Genomic DNA, 21,245 nt, shown 5'->3' on the forward strand with positions numbered 1-21,245 from the left:
TTATCTATTATTCCCCCTTTCCAAATAATATTTATATCATATACAAAAGGCATAGTTTTATATAAAAAGTGTAAGCCAGTTCTATACATGCATTGCATATTGATGGACTTGTCATTTTCTATATTCAATGTACTTGATTGTTGTATAATAATGTAGGAGACAGTTTGAATACCCACAGAATGTGTTGTTTACCCCTACAAAGTCTCTATTTTAAATAAACTTCTGCGAGTATTTGTGTATGAATACACTAATAGCTTTATGATGTTTGTGGCCTGTGTATAAAACATATGGCTCTGCTGCTAGGCGGTTTTATATTCTTACAATTAAATGGCCTTGTTACACACATATCACCCCAAAATAGGAAGCACATTAATTTCTAATAATATTCCAATATGTTCACATGGTGGAATTGAAGGGGAATATTTTTAAGTTATTCATGTGGACTGATTATGAGCCCTAGAGATTTGGAAAACACCAATAATACTCCTGAAAGCTAAGGTAAAAACTGAATTTGCTTATGTACTATGTTATACTACTGAATTCAAATGACAACATTGTTTGTGTCAGGAGATATCTTCAAGGACACTGTTTCAAAACATGAAAACAAAATTTCGGTACCTTGGTGTGTTTGTCATAAACCTGTTTTATAAGTCCTATTATGGAATGAAAACTTATTTTTAGCTCACCTGCCCGAAGGGCAAGTGAGCTTATGCTGTGGTGCAGCGTCTGTTGTCCGTCCATCGTCCGGACGTCCGTCCGGCGTCAACTTTTCCATTTAAACAACTTCTTCTCCAAAACTAGGAGACCTAGAGTCCTGAAATTTGACTTATAGTATGCTGGAATGAATGGCTACCAAGTTTGTTCATATGAATGACCTTGACCTTCATTCCAGGTCACAGGGGTCAAATATGTGAAAATCTTTAACAGACTTCCTCTAAATAACCAAGAGGCCTAGAGACCTGAAAATGGGCCTGTGACATGCTGGGATAAAGGGCTACCAAGTTTGTTCAAATGAATGACCTTGACCTTGATTCAAGGTCACAGGGGTCAAATAGACTGATATATCTTGTATAGACTTCTGCTTCATAACCAAGAGGCCAAAAGACCTGATATTTGGCATGTAACATTCTGGGATGAAGGACTACCAAGCATGTTCAAATGAATGACCTTGATCTTCATTCTAGGTTACGGTCACAGGGGTCAAAAAGGCTAAAATCTTTAAATGATTTCTTCTTAATAATCAAACAGCCTAGTGACCTGATATTGGGTCTGTGGCATGCAGGGATCAAGATCTATCAAGTTTGTTCACATGAATGACCTTGACCTTCATTCAAGGTCACAGGGGTCAAATAGGCTAAAATTATTAAAATAACTTCTGCTTAATAACCAAGAGGGCTAGAGACCTGATATTTAGCATGTGACATGTTGGGATGAAGTGCTACAAAGTTTTTTCAAATGAATGACCTTGACTTTCATTCAAGGTCATTCATTCAAGGTCACAGGGGTCAAATAGGCTAAATAGGCTGAATAGGCTAAATTAGATGACGACTTCTTAATATTCAAGAGGCCTAGGAACCTTATATTAGGCCTGTGGCATGCTGAAATAAACGACTACCAAGTTTGTTCAAATGAATGACCTTGATTTTCATTCAAGATCACAGGGATCAAATAGGTGAAAATCTTTAAACGACTTTTTCTTAATAACCGAGAGTCATAGAGACTTGATAAGTGGCATGTGACATGCTGGGATAAAGGACTACCAATTTTTTTCAAATGAATGACCTTTACCTTGGTACCAGGTCACAGGGGCCAAATAGGCTTAAATCTTTAAACGACTTCTTGTTGATAACCAAGAGGCCTAGAAACCTGATATTGGGCCTGTAACATGATGAGATAAAGGGCTACAAAGTTTCATTCATGGTCATAAAGGGCTACAAAGTTTCATTCATGGTCATGGGGGTCAAATAGGCTAAAATCTTAAACGACTTCTTCTTAATAACCAAGAGTCCTAAAGACATGATATTTGGCATGTGACATGCTGGGATAAGGGGTACCAATTTTGTTCAAATGAATGACCTTGACCTTGGTTCAAGGTCACAAGGGCCAAATAGGCTTAAATCTTTAAACAGCTTCTTATTGATAACCAAGAGGCCTAGAGACCTGATATTGGGCCTGTAACATGAAGGGCTACAAAGTTTGTTCAAATGAATGACCTTGACTTTCATTCATGGTCATGGGGGTCAAATAGGCTTAAATCTTTAAACAACTTCTTCTTAATAACCAAAAGGCATATGGACCTGATATTAGGCCTGTTACATGCTGGGATGAAGGGCTACAAAGTTTGTTCTAGTGAATGACCTTGACCTTCATTCAAGGTCACAGGGGTCAAATAGGCTAAAATCTTTAAAAGACTTCTTCTTAATAACCAAAAGGCATAGGGACCTGATATTGGGCCTTTGACATGCTGGAATCAAGGGCTATCAAGTTTGTTCAAATGAATGACCTTGACCTTCATCCAAGGTCACAGGGGTCAAATAAGCTAAAATATTTAAATGACTTCTTTTTAATAACCAAGAGGCAAAGGGGCCTCTAATGTGCTTAGGCATGATATAAATTCTTATTCACTCTCCTATTTGTTAAGTATGAACCATGCATTATTACCAGATAGCAGGTGAGCGATTTGGGCCCAAAGGGCCTTTGTATTTTTTTTTTCTTTTGAAGAAACAGAGAAAAATGGCTACTTCTGATCTTGTACAAATGTTCAAATTGATTTTCATATATATGTATGGTAATTGGTTTAGTGCTATTTTGACTGTCCATTTCTGACCTTGTCAGGGTCACCTATTTAGTGCTATTTTGACTGTCCATTTCTGACCTTGTCAAGGTCACCTATTTAGTGCTATTTTGACTGTCCATTTCTGACCTTGTCAAGGTCACCTATTTAGTGCTATTTTGACTGTCCATTTCTGACCTTGTCAAGGTCACCTATTTAGTGTTATTTTGACTGTCCATTTCTGACCTTGTCAAGGTCATCTGCAATAATGGTATTCCATTTCTGACCTTTCTGCTGTGATGACTTTTCACTTCTGACCTTATGAAGGTCATTCGTTCGTTCATTTAGTAATTCTGATGTTACAATCTTTTTCCGATTCTATAAAGGTCACTAGTAAATTTGTATGGGTTCAGTGACACAGTATTGTGATGGTCACTTGTGGTTTGTATGGGTTCAGTGACACAGTATTGTGATGGTCACTTGTGGTTCGTATGGTCACTCTGATGGCTATTTACCGTTTCAATTCAATCAGGATCAAGCTGTAGTCCTTGATTTGTTGTGCCTGGCAATCTGGTTTGTGGAATGCTTGGTCTGTCAGATGTAATTCTCTAAGCAGGGTTATCCTCAAACCAATAAAGAGGAAATCAGTGTTTAATACCAAAGCATACACATTCAATTTGTGAGAGTGCTGGGAATGATATAAATTAGCTGTGTAAAATGATTAGATTTATGGAAGTGTATTTGGGTTTAATTGCCATAGTGACTACGCTTTGGGAATATGTTTTATAACCATTGATGGAAACTTATATGATCTGGATTAGAATATGTGTTAAGTTTGTAGCGCTGTATAATTGTTCGGTTGTAGAGTCACCATGAGTCAATAGATAGAATAATAGAAAATATCGATATAGGTGTTGTGTTGGCTTGATGATTTTCATCTCTATTTTATGTAAGATTCTATGGTATTAGAATTCAACTGCGAAATTCTAAGCCTTAAGCATTCTGGTGACTAGTCTAGATTTTTCAGAACCATCATTTCTTGATTACCTGTGTAAGTATGTGTCACTTTAATTACAGGCTCATTGCCATAGTATTCACAAATCAATACATAAATATATAAAACTTAAATAGGATTATATCTTGTACAAGGACATGGAAAGGGATACGTTTTTCTTGTCAAAATATGATAGAAACTGATCAATATATATGTGTAGTAGGAGAGGAGAAAATGTAGCGGCCAGACCTGGGCTTGGACCTGGGGTCTCCAAATACTTGAACAAGGATATGGAAAGGGATACATTTTTCTTGTCAAAATATGATAGGAACTGATCAATATATATGTGTAACAGGAGAGGAGAAAATGTAGCGGCCAGACCTGGGCTTGGACCTGGGGCCTTCCTTGAAAACTTGAACAAGGATATGGAAAGGGATACATTTTTCTTGTCAAAATATGATAGGAACTGATCAATATGTATGTGTAACAGGAGAGGAGAAAATGTAGCGGCCAGACCTTGGGTTGGACTTGGACCTCCAAACACTACCAGTTGAGCAACCTGGTCACCAATGATTCTCCTACTATCTCAAAGTCTTTGCCCTCGAATACTATCAACAAGGGTAGTTAAGTTGGGTGCCTCTGAGGTGTATAACTGGAGATGAGAAAATGTAGTGGCCAGACCAAGCCTTGAATACAGGATCTCTAAACACATACTGGTCAGCTGAATGCTCTACCGATGATACAAGCTGGTCACCAATTATCAACCCCATCAAATTCCACTTCATTTGTTTAAAATCATGAAATTTGTTTAACAACATAAAACATTTTGGACAATTAAGAATGTTTCTTTTTAATTTCCACTCCAAGGAGTATCAAGGAGTGTTCAAGCATTGAAGAAAATGCCAGTATTTTAAAAGGCAATGAATGTTTCAAGGAACTTTGATATTGTAACACAGCTTATATAGGATTTTGTCTTTGTATGAAAATATAAATTCAATGTACAATATGGATTTGATGCCATAGCATTTTCTTATTTGGATATCCAATACACAGTTGAAGCCTGGAGATATTGATTCAGTACATTGATTTTTTATTCTGTCCGAGAGCAAATATTTGTACCATTTTGTAAGTAATGTTGTGAATTTGAATTAACCAATTCTTTATTGAAAGTCTTAACCCGCTTTATGAATAGCTATATGTCGGTGAATTTGTGTCTGTTAACCTTCACAGTAGTGTACAATAATCCAATTTGTGAAATGTGTTTAGTCAAACAACCAAGCAACTGTTGTTCATTGACTGTTACTAGACAATTACAATACAATAAATATATCATAGCTTTCGTGACGGTAATTGAATTAAAAAAATTTATAAAGAAAGCAAATGTGCTCTATTATCGGCAGTCTTTCCTCTGTTGTTGCAGAGTTGACATACATGTTAATGGTATTATTGATAATAATATTTGTATTAGGGTGTAGTGCCTAATTGTTGAGAATGTCCCTGAGCTGGTCCTTTCCGTGTCTTACAAATTATTGCAATGGACGCTATGTTAACATTTACCCATGATAGCCGTTCTGTAAAACATGAATACACAATGGACATTGATTCATTTTAAGCTTACCAACCAAAATAGCTTTATAATTACAAAGCTAATATGTCTGGCCCCAATTTCTTGACGACTTAAGTCAAAACTTCAGTTATTTCTATTATGTAATCTATGTTAAAAGTTTTGACTTAAGATTGTTTTTAGAAATCGGAACTTGGATGTGGTTCCTTTATCTATGTTATTGAAATGAGCAATCATGGAAGACCTAAGATTGAAGTTAATTGATAAAGAGAAAAGCCATTTTAATGTGACACAGTTGGCATCTTGGCTTATTCTGAACAGGGATGAGGGGCCCATAGAGTTTTCTGTGATAAGGTATTAAATAAAGTATAGAAAACAGTTTTAAAATGTATAACATATTCAGTTTGATTGCTCTTTAACCTATAGAGATTGAATATATAGAAAATGTTCTACATGGGTATTCAAAGGGAAAATTATCACTATGATAATTAGGTTGACCATTTAGGTCCTCTGTCTTTGAAACATATACATGCGTTTTTTCCCCCAATCTTTACAAAAGAAACAACAACATGTATATATGAGAAGAATTAAAAGTTTAATGACTCTATGGATTTGAATCCAAATGAAAATCTGTATTGAGGCTAAATCATAAAATTTGCATAAATAGAGTAACAGTTGCTGTGTGCATTGTTAGAAGATATTTATAGGTCAGCATCATTATCAGTACATTGTAATGTATATATAGATGATCTACCTCTGTGTTGATACATAAACACACATGTATTTACATACATTATCTAGATTATCTCTATACATTGTTTACTGTAATGTCATGATGTACTATTATAATACTGTATTTAAAATAGCGCAATTCTATATTTAGATATGAAAAAGGTCATTTTGGAGCAGTAGGTCATGACCTTGACGTACAGAGGTCAAATTTCTATCTCCCTTATTATGGAACAGATGTGTTGATCAGGTGAGTGTATGAACGTTGATTTTCTTCCCATCCCTAACTTAATGGTGCTTAATCTGGTTGTGTCATTTGAATAGGATGGTATATGTTTTAAAATAGTTGAATTCATTTCAATTTATTGAATCATTTATAAAATATACTCAAAATTTCAGTCACATAATTGGTTACTGAAAAAGATATTGGTCAATACAGGATTGGTTTATATGCTACCATAACCCTTTCAGACACAGATTATGCTCATTTGCTGAAATGTGTTGATTTTCTGATTTCTTTGAAATTCCTTCCTTATTTCACTTTTTATTACTAAGATGCATACAGATAATTACTTACATTTTCTCTTACAATAATTTTTACAATGACTTGTATGAGTGTGGTTATAATAATGAAATTCTTTAAAAAAAAAAAAAATAGTTTTTGCTGACATTATTTACCACATGCCTATCCACCTCTGGATCACAAGTTAAATCCGATATGTGGGACAGTTGCCAGTTACTGATCACTAGTCAGTGGTTTTTCTCCAGGTACTAATTACAGGGATGGCTTTTCCTCCATCTCCTAAATCTAGAACATATCCTTGATAAATAGGATTGATAGGATGTTAAATCAACCAAATAAAACCAAACTAAGTTCTTTGTGAACAATTGTGGAGTATGACAAACTATCTAAATGATTGATTTGATGAGCAAGTGATAGGTTTTCATGGTCGCCTTTAATAATGGACAATAAATAAAAAAAAAGCATAAAGCACTTTTCTATTGACAAAATTATTCAAACAATATGCTAAGAAAAATTTACCTATAGAATGAGACTTGGGACAAAGATCAAAGAGCAGTGAATGAATTCCTACTGGTTCATGCCAGAATCCTGGCATGTTCCAAATCCTGACACTTTTGTTATTTGACATGTATTAAGCTATAACTATTTAAGAACGATTCAATGCATAGCTAATCGGGTCGATTGGCTGTTTAATTCTCACACCAAAAACAAAATCATTGATGGAAAAAATATTGTCTACAACAATGATTCAGAGAAGAAGAGATTAAGTTATATAAAATGACAAAGTTGTTCCGATGACACACAGTAATGAAAATCGCAGTGTGTGTTTGTTGTTCCTTGACTGTTTACAATATAAGTGTAATTGGTTCTGAAGTATTTTGTTCCCCTTTGTTAATTATACATATCACACGGTTGTCAAGTGACTTAGCTTTACAAGGTTAATACAACTTTACTTGAATAAAATTCTACACCGTTATTATTCTAATCTCTTTTAAAGGACAGATTTAAAACGAGTCCCGTTTCTCAACTTTGAATGTGTATTTATATACTGATTGACGTCATAACCAGATCCTCACCCATATAAATGTGTATTTGCATAAAGATTTAACAATAGGAATTAGCGGTTATCTATTTGTAAGTGGCGAAATCATGCCGACAGGTAGCGTGAAAAGTAAACGTCCTGATATATGTGTACACACAATTGGAAATTAAATTCTATACAGGGTACTGGGTCAATAGAGTGATATTCATATAGACTACTGACAGTTTAAATTGAATACAGGTATTTATTACACTGTACACCTGAGATTTCCTACAGCATAGGTGTACCTGTACCACTACTGCAGGTATAAATGTGTATCATATACATTAGCTTGGTTATCCAGTAGAAGAGATAATGAAAAGTGCTTGACACAGATAAAACTATTAAGAATGCAGATAATTTTATTTACCCTGATATAACAGTATCATGTAGACATTGTTTTACACCGGTTATAATATAATCTCATTATACGGTCAGCTATGTACTACAGATCAGCCTCACATACAGAATAGGTAGGCCACAATTTCGTTTGTTTCTTAATTACTTTTAATTACAGATCTAATTAGTTTTTTCTGTAGGGTTAAAAAAAATTTTCTTTTTTAATTTGGTGTTTGTTAGATGTTGGTCAGGGTTGAAACTTTTTTAAAACTTGTGTTTCCTACTTCTAGATTATAGGTAGGGTTTGAAACCCCCATTCTTGATTGTTGATAATGCTCTGTTAGTAGATCACTTCAGCTGCTCTCTAAATGCTGCTCTCTAAGTAGATGTGTTTGTGTTGACTTAGATGATAACTGGTAGTCTATAGGACTGTAGTTTAAATTTATCGTATGAGTCAAGCGGGTTCTTGTATGTCGTTCTGCTTCTCTTTTCCTAACAGAGTCAAGCAGTTCTTTTGTGTATATTGTTAGGTTGTGAGTGAGTAGTCCCCTTGTTACGCCAAAGATTTGTTATTATGGTTTCTGATAACTTTTTATCTCATTTACATCAATAAACAGTCAACATCACTTTTCCTGTTTTGAGTTAATGTATAAAATGATAAATTAATCGTTCTGTGTACAGATTAAATTTTGGTTTATACATAACGTGTTGTTTAGCTCTGTCATAACAATTTATATTCTTTTAATAGTTATGTGGTGGCATTTATCTATGCATAGTAGGGTTGAAACTCCACATACTCATTCCTGATTGTTGTATAAAATGCTCTGTTATAGTAGATCACTTCTCCTTAAATGGCTGCTCTCATAACGAAGTTCGAATGACTGTAAATCTACATCATTGTCTCATCAATATGAATGAAACCTGGTACTGCAAACCAACTTTTATTCGTGTGCAATTTACTGGGGACCAACAAAATCACTTTATTATATATAAGCATTATTTTTATAAACATATTACAGGTATCTTATAAGAACCTTAACTGGGAATTAAAATGACTGCGTTATAACCATGAATTTGTTGTAATTGTATTCATTATAAACCTGTTTTAATGACACAAGTTTCACTTTCAAAATGATAACGTCACAATAGTTACCTATCTGCAAGGAATATAACTATGCCATGACGGAATATATATGCAGCCATTGATAGACTGGAAATGAGAGTGTTGCTAGTATAAGGATATGACAGCTCATCCAATCCTCTGTGGTGATTTAAAGGTTGTAAGATTAGAATATGTCTTTATCAGCTATAGGAAGTTCAGTCTGTACTTCTTCCCTCTTCTGTTGATGGCAAAAATCTAATATAACTTGGGAATGTCTATCATCTAACTAAAATACCTTATTGACACACAATATTAGCAGAACAGGAAGTATTGTTTTTAATGTTATTGAAGTATGAAAGAAAATATAAAAATATATAATTAAAATATCTTAATCTAGACTGATCTGATGTGATCTTGAAATTGCAGAACAAAATATTAATTTTATCATAAGAAATATCTTAAATTAGATTGATTTCACATGGGATTGAAACTTTTTTTGAAATTTTAATTTGGGCTCTCCAAGACTTGATCAAATGGTTGTAAGAAAAAATACTTTCATAGACTTGTTTCAATTTAAATCTTAACACTTAGTTAAGATCCAATGTAAATGTACCTTTCAATGAACTGTTGGTTAGGAATTTAAAATTGTCCTCAACTCAGATAGTACAGTGAGGTTATATTTACATATAGTGTTAACTAGGATAAAATGTTACCACACTTAAGGTAGGTTTAATTACATATATGGATAGTCATGAAGGTTTTGTTATTTTGAGTTCACACGCTATAGACTATACTAGGTTGAAAAGGCTGATAGCCAAAGAGTCTGGTAGCTACCCTTGGATAATTTTTTTCAGAAAGACATGTAGTTACTCCCTTGATAATAATAAGAATCATCATATATACTAGGTAAGACTAAAATGAAGTTCTATCAGATGAAGATACTGTACAAAGCGAATTATAAATCTTTTACGTACGTATAACACTGTTACCTTTAAATCATCAAAGTCAACCTTTTTGACCTGAACTAGTTCTAGAGCTCGAATACCATGTATATAAGGTCAAAGTACTTTGTTAGTTCTATCCACAATTTCCTCCACTGTATTCAAGTACACTTGAAAAAGATACTCAAATAGCTCTGAAGTTTACTACACTCAAACAGACCTGAGATGATCCTTACTTGGACCTAATTTAGAAGACCCTTTCACACAAAAAATTGCACAAAATAGGCCATAAATCAATTTGCAAAAGAAATCAAATAAAGAAGCCTAATATTTCTTGTCTGCATTTAATTTGAGGTAAGTGAAATTGAGGCTTTATAAAACAGGGACACTTATATGGATTCGGATGCTTATATGGGTAGAATACAGTAATTGGAGTCAGTAAGATCTGAAAAGCGCCGTGCGTAAACTTTTCATTCAAATGTCTTCTTTTCAATAACCGAAAGGCCCAGGGCACTGATATTTGACCTGCAGCATGCTGGGATGAAGGACTACTAAGTTTGTTAAAATTAATTACCTTAACCTGCAACCAAGGTCACAGGGGTCAAAAAGACTTAAAAATTAAAAAACTTCTTCTCAAGAAACAGAGGCCCAGGGTACTGATATTGGGCCTGTAACATGCTGTGATGAAGGGATCCCCAGTCTGTTCAAATGAATGACCTTGAACTTCATTTTAGGTCAAAGGGGTCAAATATGCTAAAAATTTTTAAACAACTTCTTGAGAATAAAACTAAGAGTCCTAGAGACCTGATATTGGGCCTGTGGCATGCTGGGATGAAGGGCTACCAAGTTTATTCAAATGAATGACCTTGATCTTCATTCAAGGTCACATGGGTCAAATAGGCTAAAATCTTTAAGAGACTATGTTGTATTGTGCTAATAGTTAGATGATCGTAAGGCCCATAGGCTTCTTGTTGAAATTTAGCAAATAAAGAATTAAAATCTCATCTCTTATGGCATTCATTAGGATGCATTCCTTTGATTTCATTGGATGCTTGAGTTGCTATTTTTGGAATTGATATCCTTGTTAATGAGACTGGTTCTTCAACCCCTGTTACCAGGAAGTTGTCTGGTGATCTTAAGATGGTTTCATCTCATCACTATCATTACAAAATGTATTCATATTAGAGCATTTGCGAGTAATCATTTCCTATTTTCTAAAAATTAAATTTACGTTCACCGTAATAGATCAGCTTAATATCATTATAGGTGATCAGCTTATTGGGTGAACATATCTTCTCTTTGTGTAGTGGTATTATAGTGCAGCTCTACCATCATTTAATAGGAGCAGCATTGATGCACAATTACTTGAATTATACCAATAATAACTCGTATGTTGGCTGGATGACGAGGGAGAATGGAGGCTAATGATAGAACTAGTTCTGTAGTAGGATAAGTATAGATTCAACAAATGGTATTAGAATCAACTTAATTGTACCAATTAAGGCCAATAGGCTAGAACTTCCTTGTATGGGACATAGACATATATTTGTAAGTGCAATAAGGACAGTTAAAACTTCTTTTTAGTGCGAGCGTACTTGCACTATTATTTTCCTTGTCGGGTGAAGAGTCTATGTACAGCCGCTATGCGCAGATTCCAACTGCACGCGCATTAACGGAAGTTAGTATCTTATACCGTTTAATAGATTTCGCCATGTCTTAGTGACACCAGTTTCAAAAACATATGCTAAGATATACTTGTCAGCGATACTCTACTATAAGAACATTGGCATTTCACAATGCTTAAAGCATTTATTTTTTGTAAACTTCAAGCGGCGTACCATACAAACACTTGCATCGGTCACGATATTCTAAGCATCTGATCGACTTTAGAAACTTCCAGAACAATACAATGCAAATCAGGTATTTGCTGCAGTTCTAATAAATATTTCTAAAATAACTTAGCCTTGGGTAAGAGAAACAGACTGAAATTTTTTTATAACATATCAGTCTTAGTATCTGAGCTCTAGATCTAATGTACCCCAGAAAGGCGTTCAAGCATGGCACAAGTAAGTCACCATGTGCACAGAGACTGGACAGTGTTCTAGCTGACGACTATTTTGAACAGTGAAACAAGTCTAACGTATCAATAACAATATGATAATAAATACTTTTTTATGTAACAAAGAATTCACTGAACAAAGTTCAAAGTAATTTCTAGTAAATTTAAAGATGTGATGAAGTAAAGGAAAGTATTTATTACGTAAGGGTGTAGACCATCTCCTTGCAATAGACCTAAGGATAATGAGCAAAAGTGCTACGTACACCTGTTGCCAAGGATGATTTCATGCTGAAAATTAAGGTTGGAAAGTACAGAGGACTCCACTTAATCGAATAACGGTTATTCCAATATTTCGGTTATTTGTATAAAATTCTGCGGTCCCAATTTTTTCCTTCTTTATCTTTGTTTTTCAACTGTATTTGAATAAACTTTTTACATGACCTCCGATTATTCGAATAAAACATCTGGGAAATTCTAAAAATAAAATTGAATATTTTTCAATTCTTCAATGTATTTTCAGAGAAATTTGCCTATATATGTTTCAAGATTCTTTGTTTTTACTAGAAATCAGTCTGGTGACAGATTTACGTTATTGTATGGCTTGTTATTTTATGCATGAATCTGCAAAGGTGTTCGAAACTGATACGATTTGCATAAGCAGTGGTAGATTATTACTTTAGTATCATCACTGACTCCAATATCTAATTAAAGCATTTGCACTTTCAAATTTATTTATTTATTAACGTAACGTACCTTAGTTCGCGATCGGTTGGAGAAACCATGTTTCCTTACAATAACCGCCATTCATGGACAAACAATTAGGAATCTGAACAGAGAAAACATTTGGAAACCTGAAAAGGGAAACTGAGTTTAAAAAGTCAAGTGAATCTAGCTGTATGGATTTATTACAGGTGTCGAGCATATTGGTGAAATATTGGAAGGCTTTAGTTAATGAGAGTTGTTTAGTCTAGACTGTTGGCCTTGTTGTACTAACCTATTGATTGATATACAGACAGCTGTGTGCTGTTTGCCTGGAGGATAATGCAGATTTAATGTATTTAGATAGGTTATCATTTCAAAGCATATCTCATGCATTTTGATCATTTTTATGAGGTTTCTTATCATGTTTTTTTACAGATTTTTCCTGATGCTTGATGTGATGTAAGCAAATGTTACATCTTCACCCAATAATCATACCATAAATTTGATGTGTTGAATTGTTAAATGTTGACAAAGTTATATGCAATAAAACAAGGATGACATTATTCTGATATTCAGACGTTGCAAATGTTTGAAAAAAAAGTAGCTTGGAATAAATCTTGAACCTCACAAAATGAAGCATTTGATGACATCATTTGAGTTATGTACATTTGTGAGTATGTGGCCTTGCTACATAGGATATGGACGTTCAGTCAATAATGTAAACGTAAAAAGGGAGGGGATGAGAATGGCTCTCATTTCAGAATATTTTGTTTTCTAAGGTGATGGCAACAGGCCTATAATAAGCTTTTCCAGAATGGTTCTCTTTGAGTTCATGATACTGCAATATAGTCTGTTGAATATTTGTTGAAATGCTTCAAAATTAGCCCCCCCCCCCCCCCAAAAAAAAAAAAAGAAGAAAAAAAAGAAAGAAAAAACTTATGTGAAGACCAACATGTTTCTGTTAGTGTTAACATATTGGTCAAATTTTGTGTTTACTTGATGTATGTCAATGTGACCCTGACCTTGTGTTATCCCTCCCAGTTTAGCCTGATAAATTGCTATGTCCCAATGGGGCATAAGGTTACATAGAATTGAAGAAAGGCAAGAAATGGTCAGCCATACCAAGAAGGGTTCCAGTACTTGGTGTTGTTAGGGTCTTGTTAAATACTGACAGTCATGAATAAAATCACTTTGTGCTTACTAACAAGGCTAAACTTTTCATGAATAAGGTTTCACATAGATCAATGCCTTGTGAAGGAGTCAGCAAAGACAGACGTACATAGAATCACAGGCTTCAGCTCCTCTTGCATAATTCATTCTCTCCTTAACGCTTCAAGGAATATTGGTTACAGCTTGCTCTTATTCTCTCTTGGGCCTACACCATATGTGTGTCTGTGTGGAGATTCCACACCTGCTGCTAATGGAACTGTCTAAGCAGCCGTTTGTTCGTAGGGTCATTCTAAAAATATTCATCTACACTGATTGCTGGAAATAATTATGGTATTAAGTTTGAAATAATGGCTTCAATGGCATTATTTTAGTTCATTTGATAGCTTACCATTCAATAAAGATTCTGAAGCAATGCAAATTGCATCAAGAATTTCTTTTTTTCCTTCATTAATTATTAAGAATTTTAACCAGGGCACAATAAAGATGAGTCCTTCCTGAATATTAACACAGAGTATAGAGAATCTATTGGGAGTCAATGATAAATCTGATACGGCTGTCTTTGATATATGTGTAATTATCTTTGATCACCTTGACTATCTGGGATACTTACTGTGAAGATGATTTTATGGCCAGCCAAGGCCAAGCATTTTTATATTTCATTACCATTTAGATGATAAGTGGTCACCATTGTTCTGGTGCTGTATATAGATCCAGGTATGGTGGTAAATTGACAAGATGACTTCTAGGCCTAATGTATCATTGTTATACATGTTAAATTGTTCATAGATACGTATGGTCACAGCGTGTACCATACATCAGTGATGATGGTATGGAGACCATTCTTCATAATGCCCCAAATGACAGGGTAAAAGATATACCGTATATATATCCACTTCACCCAGCCTTCCAGGGCTTGTCACTGGTTTTAGCCATTAGAGATTTCTTTGTCATTACTTCCAGAGTATGAAGGATTGTACTTCTTGACCTTTTCAACTGGATGTACTGGGAAAACAATGTCATGTGACGTCACATGGTGAATTCCTGCAGAGTAATTGTGGTATATATATTGTTGATAATGTCATCAATTTTGATGTTTTGTCAACATCTCCATGATCATGTCGCAGTGAAAATACCTGAATCTTCTGAGACTATCTCATCCTTTCCTTTAGTACATTGGAAACAGGTAACTATAGATGATTTCCTACCTTAGAGATGTGATAATGAAATCTCAACCCTCATGCTTAATGAAACATTCATGAATTACCCCTTGGGTTCTGATTTTGATATCACATCACAAACGAGCACAGAGAAAGAAACTACAGAACCTCAAATCAATTTTCAAAAGAAGTGAAATAGAAAAAAGTACATTGTAATTGTGTGGTATTCTAATTTTTAGTCTACATTTTAAGAAGATTGAAATTCAGGCAAGTTTAAGTTGAGGCCGCAAAAAGGGAGGAAGGATATTTACAGGGGAGAGGATAGTTAATTATTGGTTCGAATACAAAATTAGTTCTTGCTGATAAATGTTCTTTTATCTATGATCAAAATGAACTGATGACAGTTCAGAATGGACTTGGTGACTCATATTTTCAATTTAGTTGTTTCATGATAAATAGAACAAAACTAGTAATGGACTGGAGTAGATTAAACCTTGGATGGAGTTTTTATGTACAGTAGAGGAAACCTTGGATGGAGTTATTTATGTACAGTAGAGTAAACCTTGGATGGAGTTATTTATGTATAGTAGAGAAAACCTTGGATGGAGTTATTTATGTACAGTAGAGAAAACCTTGGATGGAGTTATTTATGTACAGTAGAGTAAACCTTGGATGGAGTTATTTATGTACAGTAGAGTAAACCTTGGATGGAGTTATTTATGTACAGTAGAGTAAACCTTGGATGGAGTTATTTATTTACAGTAAATAAAACCTTGGATGGATTTATTTATGTACAGTAGAGTAAAACCTTGGATGGAGTTATTTATGTACAGTAGAGAAAACCTTGGATGGAGTTATTTATGTACAGTAGAGAAAACCTTGGATGGAGTTATTTATGTACAGTAGAGAAAACCTTGAATGTAGTTATTTATGTACAGTATAGTAAACCTTGGATGGAGTTATTTATGTACAGTAGAGAAAACCTTGGATGTAGTTATTTATGTATAGTATAGTAAACCTTGGATGGAGTTATTTATGTATAGTAGAGAAAACCTTGGATGGATTTATTTATGTACAGTAGAGAAAACCTTTGATGGAGTTATTTATGTATAGTAGAGTAAACCTTGGATGGAGTTATTTATGTACAGTAGAGAAAACCTTGGATGGAGTTATTTATGTACAGTAGAGAAAACCTTGGATGGAGTTATTTATGTACAGTAGAGTAAACCTTGGATGGAGTTATTTATGTACAGTAGAGAAAACCTTGGATGGAGTTATTTATGTACAATAAAGTAAACCTTGGATGGAGTTATTTATGTACAGTAGAGAAAACCTTGAATGGAGGTATTTATGTACAATAAAGTAAACCTTGGATGGAGTTATTTATGTATAGTAGAGAAAACCTTGGATGGAGTTATTTATGTACAGTAGAGAAAACCTTGGATGGAGGTATTTATGTACAATAAAGTAAACCTTGGATGGAGTTATTTATGTACAGTAGAGAAAACCTTGGATGGAGTTATTTATGTACAGTAGAGTAAACCTTGGATGGAGTTATTTATGTACAGTAGAGTAAACCTTGGATGGAGTTATTTATGTACAGTAGAGAAAACCTTGGATGGAGTTATTTATGTACAGTAGAGTAAACCTTGGATGGAGTTATTTATGTACAGTAAGTAAACCTTGGATGGAGTTATTTATGTACAGTAGAGAAAACCTTGGATGGAGTTATTATTACAGTAGAGTAAACTTGGATGGAGTTTTATGTACAGTAGAGTAAACCTTGGATGGAGTTATTTATGTACAGTAGAGAAAACCTTGGATGGAGTTATTTATGTACAGTAGAGTAAACCTTGGATGGAGTTATTTATGTACAGTAGAGTAAACCTTGGATGGAGTTATTTATGTACAGTAGAGAAAACCTTGGATGGAGTTATTTATGTACAGTAGAGAAAACCTTGGATGGAGTTATTTATGTACAGTAGAGTAAACCTTGGATGGAGTTATTTATGTACAGTAGAGTAAACCTTGGATGGAGTTATTTATGTACAGTAGAGAAAACCTTGGATGGAGTTATTATGTACAGTAGAGTAAACCTTGGATGGAGTTATTTATGTACAGTAGAGTAAACCTTGGATGGAGTTATTTATGTACAGTAGAGTAAACCTTGGATGGAGTTATTTATGTACAGTAGAGAAAACCTTGGATGGAGTTATTTATGTACAGTAGAGTAAACCTTGGATGGAGTTATTTATGTAGTAGAGAAAACCTTGGATGGAGTTATTTTATGTATAGTAGAGAAAACCTTGGATGGAGTTATTTATGTACAGTAGAGAAAACCTTGGATGGAGTTATTTATGTACAGTAGAGTAAACCTTGGATGGAGTTATTTATGTACAGTAGAGTAAACCTTGGATGGAGTTATTTATGTACAGTAGAGAAAACCTTGGATGGAGTTATTTATGTACAGTAGAGAAAACCTTGGATGGAGTTATTTATGTACAGTAGAGAAAACCTTGGATGGAGTTATTTATGTACAGTAGAGTAAACCTTGGATGGAGTTATTTATGTACAGTAGAGAAAACCTTGGATGGAGTTATTTATGTACAGTAGAGAAAACCTTGGATGGAGTTATTTATGTACAGTAGAGAAAAAACCTTGGATGGAGTTATTTATGTACAGTAGAGAAAACCTTGGATGGAGTTATTTATGTAAGTAGAGAAACCTTGGATGGAGTTATTTATGTACAGTAGAGAAAACCTTGGATGGAGTTATTTATGTACAGTAGAGTAAACCTTGGATGGAGTTATTTATGTACAGTAGAGAAACTGGATGGAGTATTTATGTACGTAAAAACCTTGGATGGAGTTATTTATGTACAGTAGAGAAAACCTTGGATGGAGTTATTTATGTACAGTATAGTAAACCTTGGATGGAGTTAATTATGTACAGTAGAGTAAACCTTGGATGGAGTTATTTATGTACAGTAGAGTAAACCTTGGATGGAGTTATTATGTACAGTAGAGTAAACCTTGGATGGAGTTATTTATGTATAGTAGAGTAAACCTTGGATGGAGTTATTTATGTACAGTAGAGTAAACCTTGGATGGAGTTATTTATGTACAGTAGAGAAAACCTTGGATGGAGTTATTTATGTACAGTAGAGTAAACCTTGGATGGAGTTATTTATGTACAGTTAGAGTAAACCTTGGATGGAGTTATTTATGTACAGTATAGTAAACCTTGGATGGAGTTATTTATGTACAGTAGAGGAAACCTTGGATGAGAGTATTTATGTACAGTAGCAAATATTTCAAAGAGTAGTTCTTATGGATCTTACATGCATGTGTGAAAGTCTGATTAATATTACTGGTACAGTATGTGTTTCTGCGGCAGAATACAGGTCATCAATTTACCTGTATAATGATTTCTGCAGTTTCTGTGTCCTTGGATATTCCTGTTGCAGTTTAATTGCATGATCATAGAACTGGTAATTAAGATAATTTTACTATCGTTAAACTCCGATTGGTGGGTGTGGCATGCCTTGTCGGTGTCAGTCAATTAAAAACAATTACCTATTATGTCATTCTACCATTATCAATTTTATTCACTTACTTCTATGTGTATGACTGGCTTCCATGAATCTTAATACAGTTAGGTTCAGAAAATTCCAGACAGTTTTCCTGATGTTGTAAGAAGTATCTTCAAATGGCTACAATATTAATTAGGTTACATAATTTCAATTATGTGAACTAATTAAGGCAGAGTCAGTTGTAAATTAGTTGAGGAGGTAATAGAATATGATTTTATATGTACAACAAACATATAGGAGAGAGAATATATATTAGCTTATTTTTAAGGCCTAGTAAATGCAATACAGCATGATTAAGACCATAATTTAATAAAAGTCTCATGCATTTTACAGAGATATACATTTATGTGAAATTAAACTAGCTTTATTACCATTCACCAGGAGGAATGTGGAATATGAGTAATTCAATCTATAAAGATCTGTGATAATTTGCTGCATACTGCCTACGTAGGTGGATCATCTACAGTGACACAAGGTGTCATACTGTTTGAAATCATATTAGCATGAACTTACCCTCTCCAGCAGACTACACACTATGCTATATATAAATTTTGATTGGGTTTTGGTTTATATTCTGACAGTTATACGCTTAGCATGTTCCAATGGGTCCCACTTCATTTGAAAATAATGAGATATTTTATCTCTAACCTATCTTGCTAAATGAGATTATATAAAGGTGCGGAGTCTATCATCCCACCTTTATACAGCTGGTGTCAAGTTTTCTTTTTTGTTTAATGCTACAGGTTTCAAATATACTTTCATCTTTAAATGGCTCATCTTAGTAACCACATGGTCTTGTTGAATGCTGAAGTGAAAATTCACAAGTGTTTGTTCAAATGAATAACCTTGACATTATTGAATCAGTTTAATGTTATAGGATTCAGATAAATTATCATCTTTAGATAGCTTCATCTCAATAACCACATGGAACAAGAGAGACCTGATATAGCATGGCGTTATCATATGCTGAAGTGAAGAGTCACCAGAGTTTGTTCAAATGAATAACATTAGCATAATTTAATCAGCTTCAACTGACCTTCAATCCTTCAAAAATTTTGATTTGAAACATACCATTACCAACATTATCAATTTCAATTTCAATTACAACAAAATTCTATTTCAATTAAATTGAAATGGGATCAAACAACAGGCAGTGCCTATGTAAGTTCTCTCCCTGAACATTATCATCCCAAGCAGTTGAAATTGTCTGAATGAATAATTAGACAGATTGACTCTTATGACAATTGGAGTCAAGGTCATCATTCATTTCAGCATGCTACTGACCTATTATCATGGCCTTTCTTTTTGGCAGGTAACAATACAGGTGAAACAAGCTATATATCACAACAGTTATAGACTGATCAGTTCAATGAAACTTTATCTGACACAATATACAGAACAATATAGTCACTAAAATATATCGGGTATTATTCTAGTCTTTTTCCTGCTCATAACTAAATTTCCTATAATATTTCTTCTTTATTCCTACAGACAGAATGTATTGTATAAAAATTGTGACTTTTGTGCATTATAAGAGTTATAGGCCTTTGTTCCAACATGATAAACATTTTACCTTTTTTATAGCTTCGGATTGTAAAGTATTGGCCTTACACTGAACTTTACATGTTAAATCTAAGTATTGCTTACATTTGTTTTTACACTCTCATCAAAATAATCCACTTTGCGCAATACAAAGGAATTGCTAGATATACTGCTTGATATGTTCTGTAATGCTCCCAAATATATGCTGCTGTATTACCTTTGATCCAAATTCATAGCTTAGTGAATATGGATAAGGCTGCAATATATATTCTAGTCTTCACCATTGATTTCCTAGATGAATGTAGCCATATATTGTATAGTTTTGAAACCTGCAATATTGAAAATGTGGAAATGATGGCATGGAAGAGAAAAATATCCGAAAGATAAAGATGCAAAACTTGTACTTTATTTGACTTGGCTTCCATAATTGGTAATTTCTGTGCCTTTTTCGTGTATAATTTAGGTACAAATCTTGCTCTGTCTACTAAAACAAATGTTAAGTTGTGATATTATTGCATGGAGTCCCATCACTTGAAGTCAATGCATTTTAGAATATTTGGTTTAATGTATAGTTATAGAACTAGGACAGGGGAGATGGATGAAGAATTGTGGCATTAAGTCTTAAAAACCGATGACCAATGAGAAATGTGATCAGTAATGCTAAAGCTGTTCTATAAAGGTTAATGGTTTTGTGTCATGACCGTTCAACAGAGGCTTGACTAATGTACAATAGGGTCATGACCCAGCGACTATCAAAGGTATTAACCTGGTACAGAATTCTGCCCCAAAGTCCCAATTAGGTCACTAAATATTTATGGGACTAAAACAGATTTGCTGGTTTTGGCTGAATTTAGGAAAGATCAATTCAAAGATTTGAAATTCTGTTCTAATGAGAGTAATAAACAAAATGAGTAAGGAGGGATGGAAGGGGAGGGCTATGTTTAAAAAAAATGTGCTGTCTGTGATCCAAACATTGT

At 34.1% G+C, this 21,245-nt stretch overlaps 1 protein-coding gene across 9 annotated transcripts in view; it reads left to right on the forward strand.

The window, feature by feature from the left end:
- LOC138333188 (sodium/calcium exchanger 1-like) overlaps positions 1–21,245 on the forward strand; it is a 198,659-nt gene that overhangs the window by 42,346 nt on the left and 135,068 nt on the right. Inside the window, exon 1 of one of the 9 annotated variants that reach the window (XM_069281380.1) lies at positions 386–498. The exons of 7 other annotated variants lie outside the window; for them this stretch is intronic. The gene's annotated coding sequence lies outside the window, so the exon portion shown is untranslated. Of the gene's footprint in view, positions 1–385; positions 499–8,083; positions 8,138–21,245 lie in introns of those variants that run through there. One more of the 9 variants, XM_069281381.1, reaches the window with a different exon arrangement.

This window comes from Argopecten irradians, chromosome 10 (genome assembly GCF_041381155.1).
Source record: "Argopecten irradians isolate NY chromosome 10, Ai_NY, whole genome shotgun sequence".
In the NCBI taxonomy this organism is placed as follows: Eukaryota; Metazoa; Mollusca; class Bivalvia; order Pectinida; family Pectinidae; genus Argopecten; species Argopecten irradians.